Here is a 25,246-nt window from a genome sequence, read left to right as displayed (position 1 = left end):
TGAAGGGTAGAGCAGCTGAGCATCTAGACTTGGAGAAGACGACTTGGAAAGGACTTGGAGGACACACACAGAGAGAAGGAGACACATGGAGTGAAGACATGCAGGGACATTTGAAAGAGACACATGGGGTGAGAGACACTGGGGGAGGCTGACAAAGCCATTGATTTGCGCTCTGAGTTTGCTCCTTTTGTCCCAGACTTGCCTGGCCCTTTCTTATGCCAGAAGGTACCTTAGACTTGTGGCAAAATTTCAGACCTCAGTGGCCCTGCTTAGGCCAACCCTGTTGGGCTGGGCATTTACCCATGAGGGGATGGATAACTTTGGGCGTTTTATTGGAAAACCTTTGTCTTGTCTTCTCTATGCTTACTAAGCCCATTAACGTTTTTCCACACTAAAAAACACTTTATGTAGTGGATGGCAGAATCCCTTTAGAGGGTGCAGATTTGGGGGTCCTGGGATGCTCTTCAGTCTGCACACTCACACTTTCTGGCACAAGGACTTCTAAGGCCTTTTGGATTTCCTAAGTGATAGGTAAGAGAGTATCATCTTTTGTTATTCATAATAAGCCTCTTTCAACCAATCCTGGCCTGATGGGGGAGAGACTAGAGAGCCAGCTAATAATGGTCAGTGATTTAATCAACACACTTAAATAATGAAACCTTTACAAAAATTCCTAAACATAAGTGGGATTGGGCGCACTTCCAGGTTGGTGAACATACTGAGGTCCTGGTGTTAGGGGGAAAAGGATGTCCTAAAGCTAATTCTATACAGGCTTTGTGGATTCTACCCCCACCCCAGGTGTTTTTTTTTGGCTTGAACTGATGAACTGTTTTTCCAGGAACAGAGGACTTTTTGCTTTCCACAGTGGACAAATACCTGGAGGGACTGGTTTTCTTTCACACTGGAACCTGAAAAAAATGTTCATCTGAGACTGCATCCCAACCTCCATATATTCGATCTTCATCACCATGGAAATGGTGGCAAAAAGTGAAAGGGGGGAATTGTTAGGGGGAAAGGGATGGCCTAAAGCTAATTCCATACAGGCTTTGTGGGCTCCACCCCCACCCCAGGCCAAAGCCAAAGACACTGGGAACTCCAAATCCCATCACCACCAAAGGGAAGGTAGCTGGGACCTGAGGGGGGGGGTTAAGCAGCCAGGTTGATATAAAAGGCAGACACGTGGGCTTTGGGGGATCCCCATTTTGGCTGTCCGCCAGCTCGCAGAGTCAGGCCATCTCTGAGAGTGACTTTGGGTTTCCAGGTCGTCGGATCAGGTAGGACGCATTAAAGATTTTATTTCCCTATTTTCTCCCTGAGTTGTACATTTTCCTTATTTCTTTTTCCCTTGTAAATAAACCTTTTATTAACCTTTTGTGTGTGCCTGTAGTGGAGTATTCTTAAGTCCCTTTTAAGCGCGCGGGTGAGGACCCACAGCCAGAAACCCGTTCAATATCGGGGCTGCTCTATAACACTGGGAGGGTGGCTTGACTAGATAGGGCATGGAAGCTTCACCTCCCCCACTACCTTGCCCTATATGCGTCTCTTGATTTGACTGTTGACTTATATCCTTTAAAATCTTCTTTATTAAAAACCGGTATTAGAAGTAAGGTGGTTTCCCTGAGTTCTGTGAGCTGTTCTAGCAACTCATTGAACTGGAGGAAGAAGTTTTGGGGAATCCACTCCCCCTTCACCTGGACTTTATTGCTGGCTGGGAGAATTGCAGGAGGCCTGGTACTTGTATTGGCATTTGAAGTGGGACGGCTTGGTGGGACTCAGCCCTTAACCTGAGAGGTTGTTTTTAACTCTGTGAAGTTTGTGTCAGAATAGAACACCTAGTTGGTATCTGGAGGGTTGGAGAGCTGGTTTGTGTAGGGGAAAACTCCATACATTTGGTGTCAGAGGTTTGTGAGGAGAAACAGATCACAAGCTGTGAAACAGATTTGGGAGTCCACTGTACACTGAGCCTCTGATGGGCTTGGGGCAGCACAAAGCAATCTGATAGTCTCTGGGTTCTTCAGTTGCAAGCAATTGAAATGGACTCTGACAAAATTAATAGCTAAGAGACTTGCTGGGAAGGCTTGGACTGGCTGTGGGATGCTGAAGAGCTGGGTCTCAGGAAGAAGAACAGACATTAATATAAAGGAATAGAGACTCTGTGCTTCCCCCACTCCATCAGAATAGCCCAGTTCCACTGTATTCATTTGCATCATTCTCCCCAAGGCTCAAAACCCTAGGAACTGGAGTCAGAAAGGCCTAAATTGGGTTCTTTGTGCCACCATCTTCCCCGTGGGAGGGAGCAAGGAAAACCTCATGATTTCTCAGAGTGTAGGAAGAGTAATTCTTTGTAGGAAACCAGGGTACTTTTACCCCCAAAAGTGGAAAGGCAAGTGTTACTGGCCAAACCAAAGGATCTCTGGCATGCTTATTTTAGGTTAGGAGAAATGAGCACAGTAAAACAAGGAAATAATTCCCTCTTACCCCAGCTTGGCTAAGCTCAGGCCCATTTCTGAGCAGCACACTGTCAGCAGCCTTTGACTGTTTGGGAAGTATCCAAAAAGAGCAACTAAGTCAGTGAACATCTGGAAAACATCATCCATGAGAATAGTTGAAAGAATTGAAAAGATTGAACCCCAAAGAGAGAACACACTGGGCATTTAATGACTATTCTTAGATATCGGAAAGTTTGTCATGTAGAAGAATTTTGTATTTGCTGACTCTACAAGGAACTGAAGATTTTAAAGGGTAGTAGGTTTCAGTTTAGTATACACAGAAATGATCTTTCAAAAATCAACTGCAGGGGATTTCACTACTAGGAAACTTCAGTTCTTTAACTGGCGAGTACAATCAGTATGCTCTTTACACAGGATTATAGCATACCCATGTGCCAGTGCCTGCTCTTGAGGACGTCCTGATGAAATACTCCCTGTTTGACCACATCTGCTATGTGGAATTCTACTTTTTCTATGTAGAGTTCCAGATGTATACAATGAGAGTGATGATGGATAGGGACGACAGGAAGAGGTTTCTCCAAATGTCCTTTCTAACCACTTCCCCAGGGCACATGGTACACGCATACCCTGGGTGAGTCCTTAATTTACAGCATTACTTCACTCAAGAGCCTCTTTTGGGTTGCAGTGTGTTAACATTCATTTTTACGCTCTGCTCAGTGTGAATTGAGTGAATGTCTTGCTTTATTGCTGAACAACATTCAACAAAAATATGCTGGGTGTCTCAGGCTATATCCATTTTTAGAGAGTTAGAATATCAGAGTTGGAAGAGACTTTTGTGATCAATGAATTTATAATATTTGACCATATCCAATGGCATTCTTGACAAATTGATTTTGTAACCTGGTCTTGATCTCTTCAGGTATAGCCTCCTAAATTTGTTCATACCACCCTGAGTAGTTTTGGCTACTAGATTTCTTTCTGGAACTCCCTGGTGGCCTAGGGGTTAAATCTCAGTGCTATCATTGCTATCGATCACCTCCAGGGTGCTAACCCACATATGGCACAGCAGACCTCTCCTGTCTCTACCACAGCTTCCCTTAGCTGTATTTCAGTAGCTGTTCTGCTCCCCACTCTGTCTCTGGTGAATCCTCTCACCGCCTAACACCTCTGGTCTATACCCTGGTTCTTCTATGCAAAAATTAAAAAAATAAACTTTTTTCTTACTTTGGAGTAAAATCTACCCACTATGTAGAGAATTCTACATAAGTGGCTAGATCTATCAAAATTCCAAATATACTAAGCCTGTGACTAGCAATTCCACTTTTAACAATTCACCCTGGGCACAGACACAGGTATATAGAGATATTCATCATGGCAAAGGCCTGGACATAATTTAAATGTTTAACCAGGGGACTGATTGAACAAACTACAGAGTATCTGTGTTATGGAATATCAGGCAGCTGTTAAAAAAAAACAACAAAAAAAACACTAAACCATTCCCATGTACTGATCAGGAAAAATCTTTACATCAGTCCTTCTAACCTGGTCATCTCTAATTCCTGTTGATTTGCAGTAAAATGAGAGTGATTCAATAATAATGAATGAAAAGAAGGATTCACATACCTGTCAGCTTATGTTTTTTTCTGCAAAGATACTGATAACTGCTTGCCTCTGGGGAAGGAAAGTATGAGACTGGTATCAGGCATGGATGGGGGAATTTTATATGTATATGAACATGTATGTATATGCATATATCTCTTTTTTTATTTTTCCTTTTGAATTTTTTTGCTTGTGTATGTAGTACTTAAAAAACTATAAAAATCTACCCTCAGACAACAAAAACAAAAATAGACAAATGAAATTACATTAAACTTAAAAACTTTTGTGCATCAAAGGAAACAATCAAAATAGTGAAAAGGCAGCCTAAGAAATAATATATCTGACAAGAGATTAATTTTCAGAATATATAGGAATATAAATCAACCACACAAAAAAGTAACCATTTTAAAATGGGCAAAGAACTTGAATAGATACTTCTCTTTGGAGGACATACAGATGGCTAGCAAGCCTATGAGAAAATGCTCAACATCACTAATCATCAGAGAAATGCAAATCAAAGTCACAATGAAATACCACCTTACACCCATTATGATGGTCACTATCAAAAGAACAAGAAAAAATGTAGAGAAAACATAACTTTTGGGCACTCTTGGTGGTGAAGTAAGATGGTATAGCCATTATGGAAAACAGCATGGAGGTTCCTTGAAAATTTAAAAATAGAATTATCATCCGACCTGGCCACCTCACTTCTGGGTCTATAGTCAAAAGAATTGAAAGCAGTATATCAAAGAGATATTTTTACACCCATGTTCATAACAGAATTAGTCACAACAACTAAAAGGTGGAAGCAAACAAAATGTCAATCAATAGATAGAGAAAATGTGGTTTATACATACAATGAAATATTTTATAGCTTTTGAATAGAAAGAACATTCTGTCACAAGCTATAATATGAATGAACTGCAAGGATATTATGGCAACTGAAATAAGTCAGTCACTAAAGGACAAATACTGTATAATTCCACTTGAAGTATTTAAAATAGCCAAAATCATAGGAGCAGAAAGTAAAAAAAAAAAAAAAAGGTTGTCAAGGACTGGGTTGGGGGTAGGGGGTGGGGGAGAATTTTGTGTTAAACTAGTACTTGGTTTTACAAGATGAAAGTGTTCTAGAGATCTGCTGTACAACAGTGTGAATATACTCAATGCTTCTGAATTGTACACTAAAAATGGCTAGGAAGGTTAAAACAACCTGAACTCTTCAATCCTAGTAATGGACCTACCTGGTTTCTACCTCCTCATGTTTTTTCTACAGCAGCGTACATTTGAAGATGTTTACCATGGGTCCTTAAACAGGGTTCCTCTTCTCCAGGTTAAACAATCCCACCTCCTTAAACCAGTTCTGTTGCTGGCCATCTGGTCTCCTGCCCCCAGACCCAGACCCTTGAGCTGTGTCGAAGCAGACCTGTGGGTGTGTTTGAATCACTGAGGCCCATATACCCTCTGAGGGGGCCCGTATTCTAAGCAACTGGTGGGAACATAGTGGCTCTAGGTGTCTGGGGAGAGGAGGAAGGGGGTATGTGTAGGGAGGACAGGAGGCAACTGAGCTGAGTAGACAGAGGCAGGCTTTGCTAGGGTGTGCTGGGCTCTGACTGGACTATGTGAATGTTCCCACACCGGCCACTTAGGTTGGAGAGAGAGAGAGAGAGAACTATTATCTCTTTAATTCACATGGCTACTTTATAATTTTTAAGGCATTTTGTAAACTGGATTAAATTTGCTACTGACCACACCCTTCTGAGGTAGGCAAGCCCCAACTATTTCTCTCATTTCAAGAGAAAATGGCCTCAGCCAGTAGATGAAGGAATTACTCTGGTCTGAGTCTTTGCTGGGTGAACTCTTCCACTCTGTAGCCTGCCTTTGTTTTCATATAAAACAAACAAAACCCAACCAAACAAAACAAAGGCAAAAAAGACCATCTGCTAAAGTGTTCCAAGTCTTAGAATTTGAAAAATCAAGACTGTTTTCTGTAGAGATAGATGAAATGAACGAACCTATTCTCCAGATCACAAAGCACATCTGAGATAGTCAAAGGCCATTTGTGGGGTGACTGCCTGTCTCTCACTGAGCCAGGAGAGGGAGGGCCTCTTTTTGACTCTACTGGCAAGACTGCGGCCTGCTTGCACCACTGGGTCAGAGATCAGTTCAATTTTCTACTTGGAGAGAGAACAGAGCTCTCCCTAGGGCTGTGTAGGAGGATCCCATAATGTCCTTAGAGAGCTCCTTAAGCCTGGCCCTACAAGGGCCCAGAGGACCCCTCTCTGCAGTGGCTGGGGACCCAAGTGACAGCTGAGAAAGGTAGAAAGGAAGAGAAAGGGGGTTTTGGCAGCCAGGATGGAAGAATGGGTTTCTCCAGGAGGCCTCCAGTGGCTGGGACTCTGCATATCACCTGGTCCTGAATGTACCTTTCCTGCCAGTATGTGCATGAACCTGAAGCTGCAGTTTCACGTTCTGAAACGTTCTTTTCCCCTCTGAGAATGCTCTCCCTGACCATTTTAACCTAATTTCACACAGATAAAGTAAGGAAGCAGAAGGAAGAAGCACATAGGGAAATTTCCTTGAAGTCTGGAGCACTGGGGTCCCCCAGGGAATGAGAGTAGGACTTTTCTTGCACACTGAAGACATTTTGCTAGGAAAGACACTTCCTGGCCTTCTAAACTGGCATACACTGGGCTAAGAGAGAAAAGTTGGTGGGGAGAGGAAGGTGGAGGGTTTTTTTTTTTTTTTTTTTGCAGGAAATCGCCTTACTGGCCTCCGACTGAAAGATCCAGTTGCAGAGTGATATTTAAAATATTTCACAAGTGGGCCTGACCAATCAGAGCTCACGCCAGTGGGGCCTCTGGAGCTAGCTCCTGGAGGCCCCCTGCTGGGCCATATGTTCCCTCTTTGGTTGCAGGATGGGTTGGGGGAGGTGTGGGGGTCCAGGGGAGGGACTGAGCCTGTGGCTGTTTACCAACTAGTATAGCAGAGTTTCTACGTGCCACACGGTTTGGCTCTTGGTCTGCCTGCAGCATTTCACAACAGCTGAATATGGTCCTGGTGGGGCTGAGAACTGGCTGTCCTGGTGGCCTCTCTGATTGCCTCGTACTCTCTAAGTGGTTTTCCAAATCACAGCTAGCATCTTTGGCCTCACCCAGCAGGACTGCACATGTTTGTCCTCCCCCAGGCAGTCAGGCAGTGCCTCCTTGCCTGCAGACTCTCTCACGCATAGTCTGACAGCCCAGGAGCAAGCAGCTCTTGCTTTAGCAGGAGGAATCTTCCTCTCACTTTCTCACCCTCTCCTTCCAGGATGACGAGCAGCTGGAGCACACTGGTGGAAGGGATGCCTCATCTCATCAGGAATCCAGGGCACTTCCTCTGCGAAGGGGGAGAGGGCGGGCTGGGCTTCCAGAACCACTGACAGATGTCTGCGGGGAAAGGGCCTCCACACCTGCCAAACCGCCCTCTTCCTTTCTCATTCTCCAGGGTTCTAGCTAACATGAGCATTTGAAAAATGTGTCATGTGCACTGCGGTTTCCACTTCCCCCCAAGGCCAGCTCTGTTATCTCCTGAGAGTGAAAAATCAGGCAGCGGGGTTTCCTGAGATGGGAGGCAAGAGGTAGCCAGAGAAATAACATTCAAGTGGCCTGAGGGCTTCACTGCTCAGACCATCCGGAGCACCGAAGGGACCAGTTAGATATATTCTCCTGCAAGAGGAGACCATTAAGATCCCTTGTGATTTTCACAGCCTGAAAACTTCTGACAAAGCTTGAAATGGAATACTTCATTTTATTATTTTTATTTCTGTATGTATTATTTGTACTTCTAGTATGTGTTTATAGTGTAAAATTTTATCTGTTTATGGGGCTTATTGAAAAAAAGTCAGAACCCAGTAGTATCCCCCAATTCTACCCAGTCTTGCCTCTAGTTATTGCTGCTGCCCAAAGCCAACTGCTACCTGTGATTTTTGTTGTACCCTGGGCATTTGGAACAATCAGTCAAAAAAATAAGCTGATAAAGCTGTGTTTGACATTGTTAAGTTTAGAAATCATTGACTGACTTCCTTCTCACAAATATAGGTCTTCACACTTCTCTCTCACTTCCCAGCAGAGTCCCTATATTTCTTCCTGTCTTAGATGCCATCCATTAGAAGATGCACCTTTATTATGAGTCACTCCAAAGGACAAAAGTGCTCAGTACTATCTTACCATGTTGGCTATAAGATGCAGCCTGATTTTTAAGATATGAAAATGTGTGAAATATGTGCATTTTAGAATATTTATTAATTATGGGATGTCACAAGTTCTCATTAATTCAATCAGGATTTGTGTTGACTATGTAAATATTGTTCAGTGTGTGCTATAATTACATTTCTGCTTTTGTGCCTCTTTTCCCCCCTACCCCTGGAGTTAATTGCTTTGTCTATTTGTGTACTTTTAGGGGGGGATTTATGAGTAATTCATCCCCAAGCTTTCCTCAATGTGATGATTATGTTGCTAATGTTGCAGTTGCATTTGGGCACATCCTCCTGGAGTTGTTTCCTGTTCCAAACTCTTTCTTGGCCACTCATCTCAGAGGTTCCTCTCAGTGGCAGGCCAGGAATTCTCTTTCCTTCTTGCCTGTGTTGGTGCCTCTGTTTCCGAGATATCCTAACTTCTTTCTTGGTTAATTCTTTGTTCTGTTGGAATACATCCTCCAGTAACTTCCTGAGAAAGGGCTCATAGCAGCTAAATATTTGGAGACCTCATAAGCATCTATATTCTACTCTTGCACTTAATAATTTTTCTGGATATAAAATCAACTTTGCAAATAACTTTATGTTGAGAATTTCATGTAATATCTGGTGATTTACAGCTGGCGCTAAAGTGACATGTGCATGGGCAATGCTTGCTGACCAGTGAGCTCCGTGTCAATGATTCTGTAGCAATTAGATGTTTCATGTGGAGTCAGTCTCTGTAAGTCTTTTCTCTTGAACTAGTCATTGTCCCTATAGATGAAAGATGTGATCTTTTGCCTGTGACTATAAGTCTCCTTGCCAACATTCTAGGAGACAAGAGGGGTAGGGGACTGTGGGATCTTATAATCCAAACTGCAGACAGTCATTTAATTGCTTATTTTCCTCTTACATTGCTGGTGGGAATGTAAACTGGTCCCGCCACTATGGAAAGCTGGTTCCTCAAAACACTAAAAATGCATCTACCATATGATCTAGCATTTCCACTTCTGGGAATCTATGTAAAGAACACAGAAAACACTATTGTGAAAAGAAACCTGAACTCATGCTTATTGCAGCACTATTTACAATAACTAAGATAGGGAAATAACCTAAATGCTCAAAACAGATGAATGGATCAAGAAGATGTGGTATACACTATGGAGAGCTGTGTGGAGATTCCTCAGTCTGCTAAAGATGGAGCTTCCATATGATCCAGCAACTCCACTCCTAACTATTTACCCAAAGGACTCAGAAACATTAATTCAAAAGGGCACCTGCACCCCTATGTTTATAGCGGCACTATTTATAATAGGTAAGCTTTGGAAACAACCCAAATGCCCAAAAATAGATGACTGGATCAAGAAGACGTGGTGCATATACACCATGGAATATTACTTAGCAATCAAAAAAGATAAACTCATGCCATTTGCAGCAACAAGGATGGAGCTGGAAAGGATCATGCTCAGTGAAATAAGCCAGAAAGAAAAAGAAAAATACCGGATGGTCTTACTCATAGCAGGAATTTAGAAAACATAAATAAGGGACTGGGAAAAAAAAAAGACTAATTATAATAAAGTAAAAATCAAAATCAACAAGAAACTATAAACCAGAGACACACTATGTTGGGGTGGGGTGGGGGGAAAGGGAGTAGGATCAAAACAAGAGTGGTGGGAATTGTATGGGGACTATAACCAAGATGAGAATGCATACATTGTGCAAAAATGAAAACTGATGTAAAAATATATAAAATTAAAAAATTAAAAACAAAGAAGATGTGGTATATATACACAATAGAATACTAGTCAGAGATCCAAAAAGATAAATTCATGCCATTTTTTGGCAACATGCATGGAACAGGAAGGGATTATGCTAAGCATACTAAATCAGAAGGAAAGAGATGGAATATAGAGAAAATAAAGGGTCAGGAAAAAGACAAAACTTGCAAGGGGACTGTAGGGTCAGGACTGGACACAGGGCAGGTTTTCTGATCCCATGCAGACCGGGTAAAGGAGGAGTCAGAATCCTCAGTGGTTTTGCAGGTTTTTATTGGGATTACCAGGAACATGGCAGGCAGGGGTGCTGGGGGGGCCGGGAGGCTGGGAGGCCTCCCAGCCCCCAGCAGGTCTTCACTCTGGGCTCTCCAACCTTCTGTCGGCTTCTTCTACTTCTTTCTTCTCTTTTGGCTTCTGCTGGCGTCCCCGTGACACTGCCCTTAAAAGCCCAGTCTTAGTCCAGGTAGATCCCATCTACCTATGCCCACACCTTACTCCAGGTGCCCACCATCAGGCATGCATTCAGGACTGCAAGGATCCATCATCTATCCTGATGGCGGGAGGGCAGAGAAGCCTGACATTTTTCCTTACCCTACAGGGACCATAGATCTGAGGCATCCAGCAGGGGAAGGGAGAAAGAGAGGGGTCAAAACGGGCAGGAAGAGCACAGGGACTGTGGTGACACTTCACAGGTGCTATGGTGGTGGGAGAACACCTGAGGGGAGAAATCAAATACTGTCCCAAAATTAACAACAATATAAGAAAATAAATAAATGAATTTAATTATTAAAAAACTCCTGTTTCACTAATGTGTCACATACCAGCTCTCAGTTATGTCTACTGTCCAAATGATCTCTGATTCACCCTTTTCTCCCAGGGCTGGGAGGGGCCATAGCCTGGCTGCACAGGTGTTAAAGAGTGTGGCAAGAAGAGTGGGGAATCTCGTTGCTCCTTGCACAGATGTTCAACACATTTTTTTCCAACACACTTGGACCATGTTCTACATAGAGGGAAATAATTTCTGTTTCTAAGGTTCTGTGGTATAGCTGGTCTGCTGTTTGCAAGCTTCCTTCCCTGTGGGCTTAGGTTTTGGCTTGATCTTCTTTGCCAAATTAATTTTCTCTCATTCATCTGGTCTTTTAGTTTCCAGAATACTACTGATATCTGTTTGCTGTTGTCTCTGTTCCTGTTCTTATTTTGTCCTTATGGGTCTAGACAGTGGTGCATTAGTAAATACATGATTGCTGGATCTTGAGGAAGGGGATAGCCTGATTTGTAGCAGTCTAATTTCTGTGGTATAAATATTCCTGCTGTTGTTAATTTCAAGCTACAAAAGGATATCATTGAACATGCAGTTGGGAAGAAATACAAAATAGAACATCATTATATATTATTTTCACCAATCAGATATGATAGATATAAAAATATAAATAACCTCAAAAGGATATGTAATTGTAAAGTTATTATGAAGTGATAGGTTTAGAAATTCATTATCTTTTAAAATAACTGTATTTATCAACCAGCTTGCAAAACACCTAAATTTAACAATCAGTTCTCATAAGCCAGTTCAGCTGTCCTACCATAACACTGGGTTAATGCCTTCTTAATGATTTAATTGTCAGTTCAGTACATTATTGAAAAATTCTTTTTTAGCTTGCTGCTCTATAGCATACAAGTACCTTTCCTTGTATATTCAGTCTCCCCCACCCCAGTTTTATTGAAATATAATGGACACATAATTCATATTGTTAACACAATTGTAACCTATTGAAGCTTTCCATTATCTAGCTATAACTCAAACTGTGGTGAAGAAGGGATGACACCTCAGTGGCATGAGATAATGCTTGATTTTAGGGGTAAGTATAGGCGTTAAAATAAAATGAGGTAGGGGTGAGTCATTAGTACCGGCAGGTAGTACTCAGAGGAAAGTGAGGTCAACACAATTGGGCATGAGGTCTTACTAGGACAAGGTGATAATTGGGCCAACCTTTCTATTCTGATTTAATCTTAGTTTTTAAGAAGATCATTTAGTGTATCTGTGCTTTTTAGCAATTCTCTGAAGTAGTGCCAACTAGCTTGGTACTCCAAATGCTCATGACCATGAAGGGTCTGTATAATAACGTTGAGTTCCTGCACAGAGCCTTTCATTAGCTGAGCTCAAAGCATTTTATCAACGGTGCCTCATTAAGCCTCACCACACCCAGTGTGGGAGTAGAAGGGGCATATTATTATCCCCATTTTACAGATGGAAGAAATAGAGACTTAAAGTAAGTCACAGTAGCTGAGATTAGCTTGTCTGCCTGCACATCTAGTATGCTATCTGTTATGACCAGAAGATATTATACATTAATTTCTATTTTCTGTTTCTAGTCAGGCAGGAATGAAATTTTATTATCAGAAATATCAAGGAGTTCTTTTAAGTCCTGAATTGTCTGATACTGGTTTTGATCTTCGCTGACCCTTCAACACCTTACATGTATGATTTTTACAGTATTTTATGTACATTATTCAATAGCAGGTCAGGCTATAGGAATATGAGAATGTTGAAAAGAGCAGAAGGATGTACTTTTTGAACAAAAAGAAGACCAATATTATGATTGAAACTTCATGTTGAGCAGATGACCAAGAACTAATAATTACCAATATTGACAGTAGATTATTTGAACATTTACTATGTGCCAGGTACAGAATTTAGTACTTTCTATGAGCTATCCCATTTCAATTATTTTAATTTTCACAACACCATCTATGCTTCATATTAATATTATTCTTGTTTCATGGATGAGGAAAATGAAGCTTAGGGAGTCTCAGCAAACAGAGCTGGCCTCTTGTCTGTGGTGATTAGTGTAGAGGTGGACCTGTCACCCAACAGAATCCTAACCCAGGACTGTCCTAAGCTGGACCCAGCAGAAGAACTATTCCACTGGTAACAGTCGTTCAACTGTGAATCCAGTGAGGTGTATTCCCACCTGCTGTTTTGTGAAGAAAGCTCTCTGTAGAAGGAGAAAATGAAACCCATACCTAGAGAGTAAAGCAGAGACCAGGGTGAGTCACATTGTTGCCTCTGAGCCTCTGCCTTCCTTATCTAAGCTGTTACCAGTTTGAGTTCAGCTTTTGTCACTTGGCCACTAACACAGTCCTGACCAATACAGTCTTGTCTTTCTTAACAACAGGGATAGAAGTCTGAGAAACATGAAGTTAGGTGATTGCATTGTGCCAGTGCCATAGAGTGTACTTACACAACCTGGAGAGGATCGCTTCCCACACATGTAGGCTATAGGCATAGCCTATAGGGATCAAAGTTGGATGTGGCTCATTATTGATGGAAACACTGTCACGCAATGCAGGACAAGGTGATGTTTATACACCATGCTCTCCTGCTACGTGGTACCATATTTAGCAGGATAGGAGAGTTTGACATTACACCCCCCAGAATAGCCCAGTCGATGTCAAACAGGCAAAGCTTCCCCATTATACAACTTTCTTTTCATTTCTAAGCATATCTGTATCTCTCATCCTTAAGATTCCACTCCATCTCTTGCTACTTGGTTCACGATTCCCAATGCAAACACAGCATGTTGTGATCATGTAGACCTCTTAGACCTCACAGGCATTGTTTGACTTTCTGAGCTCAAAAGATAGGAGGACACGATGGGACTGATAGCACAAGCAACACGATGCATGGCTGGCCTCAGCTGTGGGTCCCTAGGTGGCAGTTCCCAGGCTAGAAATTTTTTTTCAGATGTTGACTTTTTATTTTCCAAACAGAGCTCGTAGGCTTAAATTTATCTTTTTTCAACGCTTCATTCATCCATTCATTTATTAACAAGTCTAGTAAATAGTGTGCTGTAAGCCCTAAAGGTATAAAACAATCTTGTAGTCAAGTCACTAGAAGACTACAAAAAGAGCAACAATAAATCTTCTTAAAATTCCACTCTTCACTTCACTTGATACCTTTGAGTATCTTCCAGAACTTAGGGGAGAACATATGGAGACTGTCAGTCATTCTTGCTGTGATAATGTAAAAAATGAATAGAGGAAAAGGAAGAGAAAGGGTGTAAAGAGGAAGTCACAGAGGCAGCGACTCATAGAGCCAGGCCTGGGGCAGAAACTGGTAGAAGTTCAGGCAGAGGTTAGGCCTGCAGTGCAAAGGCCAAGAGCTCAGGTTGGAGGGGCTGTGAGGCCTCTGTGCTTGGGCATGAGGCCTCTGTGCTTGGGCATGAGGCTTTATTTTTATTTATTTATTTTAAAATCCACGATCTTTTTTTTTTTTTTAAGATTTATTTATTTATGCATACAAGAACTGGGGTACAGGCCAGAGATGGGGAGCGGGGAGCTATGCGAGGATTCGCCAGAGACAGAACGGGGAGCAGAAGAAGTGGATGTACTGAAATACACTGCTGAGGGGAGCAGTGGGTGAGACAGGAGAGGTCTGCTGTGCCACGTGGGTCACCTCCCTGGCCGGGGATCGAACTCATGCTGCAGTGACTGCAGATTGCTTCATAGTGCTACAGCTTAACCCCTTCTGCCACCAGGGAGACCTCTGGGCATGAGGGTTTATAACCCCACATAAGGTCTCAAGGGCTCTTATCTCCTTCACCTTTGTGTAGCTGAGTAATAAACGACATTTGTGCCTCTTTAGGGTTATAGCCAGAGCAAGACTCAGGGCAAATCAAGGAGAGAGGCACTCACATTATACAGAAGGAACAAGTCTTCCTGATGTACTTATATCGGCGTCTGAACAAAGTAAATTTGTAAAAATTTCCTTGAAATTGCTGGCTAGGCCCTCCCTGGTAGCACAAGGGGTTAAGCACTGCACTATGAAGCAATCCGCAGCCTCTGCAGCACGAGTTCAATCCCCAGCTGACCAGGGAGAAACCCACATGGCGCAGCAGACCTCTCCTGTCTCACCTGCTGCTCCCCTCAGCAGTGTACTTTGGTCAATCTGCCTGTTCTGTTCCCCACTCTGTCTCTGGTGAATTCTCTCACCTCCATACCTCTGGCCTGTACCCCAGCTTAATGTGCATAAAAAACAAATCTTAAAAAATAAAAAAAGAAACTGCTGGCTAGGAAGTCACAAAGTTTTTCGTAAAGTAAAGCATAATGCAATGAAATTAACCGTATAGTGTCTGTTACTTATAGTTGGATGTGGCATTGATAAGCTCTTTTTTTTACTGGATTGCCTTTTGTTTTATTTTAATACAAGGAAAAGCAGTCCGTGAGAGGGTTGTTTTTTTTTTTTAAAGAGAGATTTCTATGTATTTCTTGTTATACATTTGCAGTCCCTTGCCTATACCCTTGTCATTTGGATGCATGGTGACAGAGCACATGTAGAATCTATTGATGGTGCAGATGGTTCTTGTCCTCATCCCAGCTGGGTAAAGAAAATATTGTTGTGCACATGCAGGCTTTAGGAACTGGTATAAATAAGTCAAAATAAATTTTAAGTGTTTATTTCTTATTGCAAAGTAATGATATCTGAGATATGAAAAGATAAAAAGGCAAAACCATTTAATACTATAATTCCTCTATGCAGATATAAATATTATTAACAACTGGAACATATTTATAATTTGTTTTATCTCTATTTGTATATCACACAAATAGGTACTGTAAAGAAGTTTTCTGGCATTTTTTTTTTTATTAACTATATTTTGGGTTTGTGTTTATGTCTTTAACAGTATGTCATATACAATTATAATTTAAATGGCTGCATTGTACTCCATTATACAGGTGTGTCCATTTTTAAAAGCCAATTCTTTTTGTTGGATGTAAACTTGTTTCCATTTTTGCTATTATAAGAAATGTTATAAAGAATATGCTCATAGCTAAATATTTGTACCTATTCCCAACTTTCTCTTTCAGGATAAATTATTAAAGTAGATGGTTGGATTAAAGCACTTATAATTTTTTAGAGCTTTTCCTACATATTGCCAAATTGCCTTCCAGAGAGATTATAACAGTTCATACACAATTAAATTTATTAGCATGTGTATTTCCTCACAGTCTTGCCAGCACTGAATAATTATTTCTTATCTTTCTGGCCTGGTATTTGAATGGGTTACACAGGATTTTTGAGCAAGTCTAGCTTACATTCAGAAATTGGCAGCAGCTTGTGTGTGACCAAGTTCACTATAACCTGATACCTAATCCATTGTGAGGCAAATGAAGCGGTGAATTAAATTGGTCTCTCCCAGATTATGTTTAGAAGAGAAGGAGAAGAATGTTGACACTCTTATGTATGTACTCAGAGTGTAAGAAAGATGGTCAGACATGAAATATGCAAACACTTTTTGTATTCTAATTATACATTTGGGAATTTAAAACCTAAAGAACAATCCCAGTGAAAGGAAAATGGGTATATACATGGAGAAAATTTTATGTGTAATATAATGTATATTATGGAAACATAAACAATTTAACATATGAGAATTAGTTTAAGAAATTGAGGTTTATCAACTTGATGGAATTTTATGCAGTTGTTGAATTAGTAATTTTAATGATTATGTAGAAACATAAGAACATCTTTATGATATAATGTTAAGTACAAAAAGAAGGATATAAAATTTTTAGTGTTTTAAACTATGTACTAGTTAAATCCACATAGGTGAAGACTGGAAGGAAATACAAAAATTGAAAGCTGGGAAAGAGGATGATACCAATCCTCTTTAATATTGGAAATATTAACATTGTGCAATTACAGTGAAAAGTAACAATTTTGAAAGAGGTGGGAAGAGGCTCATATAAACAGGCATATGGATGTGTTAGTCCCTCCGTGTCGCTTGGGGAGGCATTACTGAATATTGGAAAGAGCGAGATGTTGGAGGCGAATGGAGCCGGGCTGGAAGCCAGGTTCCGCTTCATACCAGAAGAATGAGCCCAGACCAGTTATTTAACTTCCTACAGTTTAGTTTACATAGCTGGAAAGATGGCTGAACAGCACCTACTTGTACAGTCGTTGGGGGAGAAGAGCGTGTGGGCTTGGAGGCAGGGCTGTGGTAGGTGCTCAGTGGTGGTGATTACAAAAAGTGCCGGTACTCTTCCTCTGTGTTCATCTTCTCATAATTATTGATTCTACAACAGAGAGAAGGAAATCCAGCCAAGAGAAAATATTTGCAAATCTATTTCTGGCAAATGAAAGTGCGAGCAAATGTAAATCATGCAGTTCTGTCCAGGACAGAAGTCAAGTGAGTGACTGAAGACTCTGTCCTCAGCTGGGTGGTTCCTGAGCAGGCTTAATGGAACCTCTACTGTCTTTCTGTTAAGTAATTAATATGCATTTTTTAAAAAGATTTATTTATTTATTTATACAAACTCTGGGTACAGTCAGAAGTGCAGGAGGGTGAGAGAATTCACCAGAGCCAGAGTGGGGAACAGAACAGGCAGAAGGACCGAAGTACACTGCTGAGGGGAGCAGCGGGCAGCAGGAGAGGTCTGTGTGCCATGTGGGACCCTCGCCCAGCTGCCGGCGATCTAACCGCCACTGGGGAGGCCCTTAATCTGCATATTTTGATGGATAATACACTGCATAAAAAAGTCATATGGCAATAACCTCGTGCTGTTCACAGCAGGAATAAGATTGGTCATGAAAGGTGACGACCAGAAAAAAATTTCAGAAACCAGAAAATCATAACATAATACCTATCCCTGTGTTATTAAAAAAATTGGTCATATCATGTAATTTATGGGGTGAAAGCTCACTGTTGGCTCTTGTTAATGCAGTGGTTTGAAATCAGCCCTGGAGAGAACGAGCTGCATTGAATTTGCTATGACATCAACACAATTTGCCAATTATATTTTGAATTTCCAGAATCTCTGGTGCTGGGAAGAACTGAGAAGGTGCAAAGAAATGACCCAACTTATCGAAACTGAACAGAGAGACTCTGTGGACACCAAATACAGAGACATTTGTGGCCAGAGAGTTATCGTGTGTTCCTTCAGTGAGTTCAGGTCAAGAAGAAGCGGCACTTTCTCAACTTCATCCACTCTTTAAGAGGAAAAAGATACCAGTACCTAGTTTACACCAAGTCGTTTCTGACAAATTCCTTGTCATGTTGAGATGCTTTTCCTTTTACTCTTCCTTTAACAACAGCAGCAGCTTGAATAAGTGGAATTATTTCAGTATTAAAATGCAGGCTTTGTAGACCTCTTGTGCAGGCAGATGCAATTTCAAAGAAAACTTCTTTTGCTGGGTATTCAGTGTTACATGGGGATTTGGGGAGTTAAGCTTAACTGTTTATGTTGTAGGAAAAAAGGGGAAAAAGCTGCTCTTTCTAACCACTCTACCCTGTGGGCATCCGTCTCCTTTTGTGCCCTGGAATTATGGAGATGGAGGAAACTTGGAGGGGTTATCCCACCTCACCTCTTTTTTTTTTTTTTTTAAGATTTATTTATTTATTTATACAAGCACTGGGTACAGTCAGAAGCGTGGGAGGGTGAGAGAATTCACCAAAGCCAGAGCGGGGAACAGAACAGGCAGACTGACGAAATACACTGCTGAGGGGAGCAGCAGGCCAGACAGGAGAGGTCTGCGAGCCATGTGGGACCCTCGCCTGGTGGCCAGGGATGGAACCGGCACTGCAGAGACTTTGGGCAGCTTCACAGCCCAGGGCTCAACCGCTGCGCCACCGGGGAGGCCCCCCATCTCACCTCTTGAGACAGACTGGGCTTCCCTTAAAGCCTCAAAAGCAGATCCTTGTTGATCATAGTTTTCAAGGACCTGGGATAGACATTTTGCAGTCTCCCTGTTAACTAGTATCACTGCTTAGCCTTCTTTCATCTGAACAGCTATTTTTTTTAACATAAAAAATTACACTGACATAAATGGAAAAATTTAAATGATATTCCCCCAAACCAATACAAAACCTCCCCCATTTCACCTAGAACTGTGTTGTTATTGTTCAACTTCACTGCAGAGAGCACTGAAGTTTAGGAGACCCAGTTTTATAAACAGGACTAATTTTGAGAGCTAGTTACAAGTTCAAGTCAGTTCTAGCTTCTTGGGGCTGCTTCACCAAGGGTTTTGTCTTCAGAAATCCCAGCTAGGAAGCACACCCTGGCCTCCTGCTCACCTATATCCGAGCCTGCAGAGGACAAACGCCTTGGTTGAGTTCTTGTGGTGCTTTGCCCTACCTGGGAAGGGACTGAAGTTCTCCGCTCATCAGATGTTTGCTGGAAGGATATCTTTAGATAGTTGACGATGACTCTTTTGGATGAAGGGCTGACCAATTTCAGAGCATGGGCCAAGTCTGGCCAGCTGCCTATTTTCATATAGTCTGTGAGCTTAGAATGTTTTTTGTTTTTACTATTTAATTTGTTGAAAAAAATTAAGAGAACAGTATTTTGTGACACATAAAAAGCACATGCTATTTAAATTCGTGTCTATAAAGTTTTATCGGAACTCAGCCTTGCTCTTCATGTGTGTCTCATTCATTACTTTTGTGGTTGCTTTCAGTGGCTACAGTGGGGGTGGTGAGTGCTTGGGATAGGGACTGTTGTATGGCCAGTAAATCCTACAGTATTTGCCATTTGGCCCTTCACAAAGAAAGTTTACTAACCCTCTGCCATAGAACTTTCCAATACTTTGAAATCCATCTTCTCACTTCCCCCCACAGGAAAGGGTCAGTAACGGCTCCTCCTGAACATGACAATCCTTGTTCCCAAGGCAATGACTCCAAAGAGTCTCTTTCCTTTTCTAGTCTTCTTATTAGGTTGATCATGATAGGGCTTGTTCAAACAAGGTCACATTAGGGGTTGGAGGGAGGAGAAGAGGAGAGAGTACGGATCAGAAAAGGCGAGTGGGGCTATCTATTCTAGTGCCAGTTGTTTGTAGTAATTTTTTTAAAATTATTTATTTATTTTCTTATATCAGTGTTCATGTTTGGATTGTATTTGATATCTCCTCAAAGGTGCAGTCCCCGATAGCACCCTGATTCATTACCACAGTCCCTTATACTCTTTCCTCCCTTGTTTTGACCCTTCTCCCACACATCTCCCTGCTAGATGTCTCAGATCTATGGTCAGCTTGCAAGTTTTGTCTTTTTCCTGACCCTTTGTTTGGTTTCTCTCTATTCCACATATAAGTGAAACCACTGGATATTTATCTTTTCCTTCTGACTTATTTTGCTCCAGCTCCACCCATGTTGCCACATAGGATGTGAGTTTATCTTTTTTGATCTCTGATTAGTATTTCATTGCATATATGTAACATGTCTTCTTGATCCACTCATCTGTTTTGGGGTGTTTGGGGTGTTTCCATGTCTTAACTATCTTTCAGACAAAAGAGTATTAGGGCTTGACTTTTTTCCACTGTGGTATGTCACATGAATTCCAGAAAACTAGAAGCAGCAGGACATAGGCTGGAGGAGCCAAGGACTATGTTTTGGCTATGTTTGCTGTGGTGTCAGAGAGGGGAAACACTGGGGAAGGCACAGTTTGGGCAGAGAGAGGGAATGATCAAGAATCCGTGTGTATAGACCAAAGTTTGTGATTGGTTGAGAGTACAGGTATTTAATTGGTCCCTGAGTCTGGGATGGAAGTCTGAATTTGAGCCATCAGCAGATGGATGTTGGGGGAAGTCTTGGTAGTGAATAACATCATCAAAGGCAGGAGTGTGGCTAGAAATGGAAAAGGTCTAAGGATTCATAACATGTGCTTCATCATTTAGAAGTCAGGTGAAGGAAGAAGAACCCATGAGGGCAGGATTCTGTTTGCTGTTACAACTCTAGTACTGGATACAATGCAGGCATTTACAATGTGCTCAATTATTTATTGACTGTATAAGGGAATAAGAATTCCAATACATCTACTCTGAACACATTTCACAATCTCCAAATCACACATTTCTCTTCTCTCTCTCTCTCTTTCCCTCTCTGTCTCTCTGTCTCTCTGTCTCTCTCTCTCTCTCTCTCTCTCACACACACACACACACACACACACACTCTTTTTTTTTTTTAAGATTTATTTTATTTATACAAGAACCGGGGAACAGGCCAGATGTGCGGGAGGGTGAGAAGATTCACCAGAGACAGAGCGGGGAACAGAACAGGCAGACTGACGAAATACACTGCTGAGGGGAGCAGCGGGAGAGACTGGAGAGGTCTGTTCACCATGTGGGTTGCTCCGAGGTGGGCGTGGATCGAACCGGCACTGCAGAGGCTGCAGACAGCTTCACAGTACTGCGCTCAACTGCCTGCGCCACCAGGGAGGCACCCCCCCCCCCACACACACACACTCTCATCTTATGCTTCTCCTTTCCCTTTCTTCTGTGTTCTTGCCTTCTTCTCTGCTATGTGTTAAATCCATCAAAGCACGCAGGCTCCCCAGCCATACTTGAACCTTGCTTACCTGATTATACCTCTGGGGGGAAACGAATCAATACATATCTTCCTCTTCATTTATACAGATTGTTTTAAAAAAATATTACACTTGTTCCTGTTGGAACTCATCCTCTTGATGAACTAGTTCCTTGGTTGGTTAATGCTATTTTGATTTCTCTTCTACCTTCTTACTAATGCTTTCACAACTTGGTGTCATCTGTGCTCATAATTAGGAGTTCTCAGTTACGTCACTGGGGTAAAGATAGAGATGTTCAGCACGGTCTCCAGCGCTGACACCAGTGAGATCATGTAGGATGTTTCCGGCTTGAGGCTGAGTCACTGATAAGCCACATTTTGGGTGACATTATTCAGTTCTCAGTGCCTGCATCTTATAAAGAAAAGTCTCTCTTCTTTCTTTCTATTATAGTTGATGAATTTGTGATGGGAACTAAGGTCATATTCCAGCACCGAGAGATTATATCTCTTGCTCACTCCTTGTCTACACGGTCTATCTGTCATCAAAGAAAATTAAATTGGTCTGCCAAGATTTGATCTTCGCATTCCATGGAGGTGAGTGCAAATTGATTGTTTGTTGTTACTAGACTCACTTGTTACACTGAGGAGAAATGGACCTATAACTTGGCCTGCTTGGGAGTTGCGTGGGGTGGCCATGAGGGAAAGCAGAAACCAAGAAAGGCTCAAGGTCACACATCGCTCCCTGCACTGTACAAGGTTCTTCACAAGAACTCCCTCCTTTCATGTTCACAATAGCTCAGAGAAATTGGTATGATTAGTTTTTTTTTCCCAGTTAAGAAATCTGAACCTCAGAAGGAAGAGTATCTTGTACCAGGAGACCCAGCTGGTCAGCAGCAGAGGTAGAACTTGAACTTGAAGTCTTTCACACTGACTCCCAGCAGTTATAAATAGGTAGTATCCTGAACAGTATTACATTGTGGGGAAGACTATAAATGCCTAAGGTTTCAAATATCACCAGGCTACAAATGACTTCAAAATGTAGAATTTTGCCGTCTACAACCCAGCCTTCATCTCTAGCTGCCTCCTAGACATTTGCACATGGCCATTAGTCTAAAGGCTGTAGTTTAATGTGTAAGCTCAATACTCTTCCCTCCAACATCCAGGATGTCCCCCACTTCTCCAATCACTACTGTCCTGTGTTCTTCTGTGATACATCATCCTTTCAACATTTTCAAAATCTGTGTTTTATTAAGTCCTTCCCTGGGGAGTCTTTCCCTAAAATATTTCCTGCCTCCATCTCCTGTTTTCTATTTCCGCTCCCGCCCCCCAACCCCTTTTTTTTGGCCTTTATTGCCTAGGTCTTAGATTATTGTCCAGCTAAATACATCTCTCATCAGCTATCACAGTTTAAACACTATTTAATTGAGTCAGTTCCCTAAAAGTATGAGCCTTATTTTTTTTTAAAGATGTGTTTTTATTTATTTATGTATACAAGAACTGGGGTGTAGGCCAGAGGTAGGGGGTGTGTGTGTGTGTGTGTGTGTGAGAGAGAGAGAGAGAGAGAGAGAGAGGATTCACCAAAGACAGAGTGGGGTTTACTCTAATGCACTGCTAAGGGGAGCAGTGGGTGAGACAGGAGAGGTCTGCTGCGCCATATGTGGATTAGACCCCTAGCTGGGGATCGAACACTGGCCATGGTGGTAATAGTGCTGAGACTTAACCTCTAGCCACCAGGGAGGACCCTGAGCCGTAATTTTGGTCTTCATGTTGGAATTCATTTTAAAAAGTATTGAAAACTATCTAAAAATTTGGGTCCTTCCTTTTAGCATTATAGGAGCCATACCAGGTTTATCTGTACTCTGGGATGAAGGATTTTTATCCTGAGGTTCTGGGATCAGATATAGTCCTCAGGCTCTAGAAGGTGCGACTCTAATCATATTCTTGTCTCTTTGGACTGGATGAAGATAAGCAGGCTTGACTGCCAGTAAAAAGAATCAAGGAGTAAAAATCAGCATCACTGCGCTCTCAATCTTCCAGTATCCCCCTGAAGATACCTGTTCTGTTTTCCAGTGATTTACTTGGGTAAATGGAGTCTCTAGGAGGTCTTTGACCCTCCCATTATAAGACCATCCTTCAGACTTGCCAATTTCATAGTTTACACATATCTGACCAACTTTTTCAGAATTCTCCTGCAGAGGAGTGTTGGTTGGAAAATCTGATCATTTGTTCCAGAATATCATGACCTAATGCAGAGTTTTAAATATTGAGTTCCATATAAATTTAGTACAATAAGGTATTCACAGAAAAAGAGTTTTTATAGCCAATAATTTTTAAAAATCTCTTGAGAGTCACTTTAGTATGTTAAGCCTCTGAGAAGACCTGCATTAAAAACTTTTGTTTACTTTAGTTTCTTCCATTACTAATGTTTTCCACAGTTATTTCACTTATTTTAACCCTTTTATGTTGAAACATTACATTCTAATACACTAAAATGTCAGCACCTACAAGATAAATCATGATTTCAGAGATGTTAAAAGAGAAAAAATGTCTATGATGATTAAAAAGATCCATAGATTGTAACAAGCATCATGATTTCTGAGATTTAAAATGAGAAAGAGTGTATATCTTAGCATTAACTAAATCCAGTAGCTTTCCTAGAAATTAGGGTTTTGTGGAATGCCTTGTGGGGAACCACTGAGCAAGATAGCTCTTTTTAACAGGAATGTGCTGGAAATGCTTCCATTGCAGGTCATGGGCAATGTAGTAGGAAGGGCAGATAGAAGAGGCATTTGAGGGGAGAAGGGATTTACAGCAGCAGCCACTGGTTTATTTTCAGGAAGACTGGCCTGGAAAGGAAAGAATAATATCCTCATTGCTAGCAGTCCCGTCTCTGACCGAGAGAAGAAAATGGCAAGCTAGAAGTAGATACAAGAATGACTCTGGGAGAAGGGCAAAGTGTCCATCCCTTTAACGTACAAATGGTGAGAATGAGCCTGCGGTTTTGGAATAGCAAATAGCAAAAGCATTTTATAATCAGGTGGTAGAGGAGGGTTAGAAGTGTTGAGTATCAGCTGTGCCCACTCTGGCTGTCTGAATGTGACTGAGTTTCTTATATTGCCTGAATTTCAGTATCTGAATATGTAAGTAGAATAATAATAATAATAATACCAGCAGCTAGATTACATTTGGGCTGTATGTAACAGAAAGTTGACTATGATGGTTTAGCTAAGTAAAACTTTCTTTTTTCAGAGGCAAGTAGGAGTCCCAGAAGTAAGCATTTTGGAGAGGATTGGCAACATAAGGCAGGATGCATCTTTCTTCCTGTTGTGTGATTCTTAGTCTTTTTTCTTCACATTGCTCTCCTCATGGTCACAAGCTGGCTGCTCTGTCTCCCATGTACTCTGCATTCCAGACAGGAAGCTATAAGAAGGAAAGGAAAAAAAAAAGGGGAAGGCCTGCATATTTCCCCAGACATCCCGCACCAATTTCTTGCTTTATGGAACCTATTGCTAATAGAACCTATTGACCAGCATTGTTCCACACAGTCATTCTTAGCTCCCAGGTAGTCTGAGCTGGTAAGTGTTATCTGGCAAGTGTTTGCCACGGAGTAGACATACAATAAAGTGTCTTTGTCTTTCTATCCCTCCTCCCTCTGCCCAAGCAGATAACAGATCTCTTTCCTCTTCTGCATAGTTGGCAAATATGTTGTAACTGATGGTTATACCACAAGGTGGCATGTAACCAAGGGGGAGCCAGAAATCTGGCTGTGAGACTTTGGGCCCAACATACGCAATGGAGAAGGGACAGGATGATTAGCAACAGCCAGTCTAGGGTGGACACCAACTTGTAACTGGGACTACAGAGCAGTCATCAACACAATGTTCCGTTTTAGTTGGAGAAAGTCAGTGTTTAGGTTAG

General features: G+C 41.7%; 1 protein-coding gene across 2 annotated transcripts in view; it reads left to right on the top strand.

The window, feature by feature from the left end:
- KATNAL1 (katanin catalytic subunit A1 like 1) overlaps positions 1 to 25,246 on the top strand; it is a 201,852-nt gene that overhangs the window by 52,372 nt on the left and 124,234 nt on the right. For both annotated transcript variants that reach the window (XM_037527105.2, XM_054701786.1), the window contains one exon: positions 21,780 to 21,922. The gene's annotated coding sequence lies outside the window, so the exon portion shown is untranslated. The remainder of the gene's footprint in view (positions 1 to 21,779; positions 21,923 to 25,246) is intronic.

This window comes from Talpa occidentalis, unplaced genomic scaffold (assembly GCF_014898055.3).
Source record: "Talpa occidentalis isolate TD23 unplaced genomic scaffold, MPIMG_talOcc4v2.1 talOcc4.5, whole genome shotgun sequence".
Lineage (NCBI taxonomy): Eukaryota > Metazoa > Chordata > Mammalia > Eulipotyphla > Talpidae > Talpa > Talpa occidentalis.
This window is presented reverse-complemented; position numbering and strand designations above follow the sequence as displayed.